Below are 954 nucleotides of genomic sequence, written 5' to 3' on the forward strand. Positions count from 1 at the left end.
GAGCGGTCCCTAACCAGTAGTAAGATTTCCGGTATAGCTTCCGTCAAAGCTTCACTCCTTTGACGTAAGACTGGATCCGTGAGAACCCTGCTACACCATCATGTGGATCAGCAGCACAATCCCCGCGCCCAAGACCGACCTTCGTCCTGCCCTCTCTTCGCCTGCGACCTCAAGCCGGGGATTCTCCGCGCTATCATGGATGCCTGCCTGGATATACAATCCACCTTCTGCCAGAGAAGGCCCCTTCTCGCAGAAGGATTGCTTGATGCACGCCCACCCTCTCGCACGCACACACACACACACACACACACACACCATGCATTCAAGGACGTGTGTATATTATTGCTGGAAAGGGGGGTGTCATCCCCCCACGCTAACAGCGGGCAGGGGGGGCGGGGGGGAGGGGGGGGGGGACGACGTACATTATCCCTCTGAGGGGGAGGAGGGGTGGTCTCAAAAGCTTCTCCTCCCCGCTCCCCCCTTCCTCCCTTTCCTGAAACATCTCTCTCTCGCCCCCCGCCGTCTAGGAAGAAGAGCACATGGCGGCCGGCCGTTCGGCGACCACATTGCGCGGAGGCGCGCGTACACAACAACGGGAGAAGGAGCGCCAACAGAAAGGGAGACGAAAAAGGGAAAAGGAGAGCACATGCGCGAGAGGGGATGGCCCCTCTCAGTCCATGTGGTCGGAGTTGTTGACGTTCAGGACCAGAGGAGTGGTCTCGTTGTAGGTGTCGGGGTTGCTGCCAGCATGGACGGCACCACCGGCCTCAACATCCGGGGCATCCTCATCCTCCTTGGGCAGGGCCTGGTAGGTGTCGTTGTCCGGGTAATAGAAGAAGCGGCGAATGCGGAAGACCTCGTTGTAGAAGAAGGTACCGGTGACCAGGATGATGAAACCGATAATCTGCACCCACACGAAGCTGGAGTCCCGGGGGGGGGGGGGGCACGAGAAGC

Source organism: Fonticula alba (genome assembly GCF_000388065.1).
Source record: "Fonticula alba strain ATCC 38817 unplaced genomic scaffold supercont2.6, whole genome shotgun sequence".
NCBI classification, from domain to species: Eukaryota; order Rotosphaerida; family Fonticulaceae; genus Fonticula; species Fonticula alba.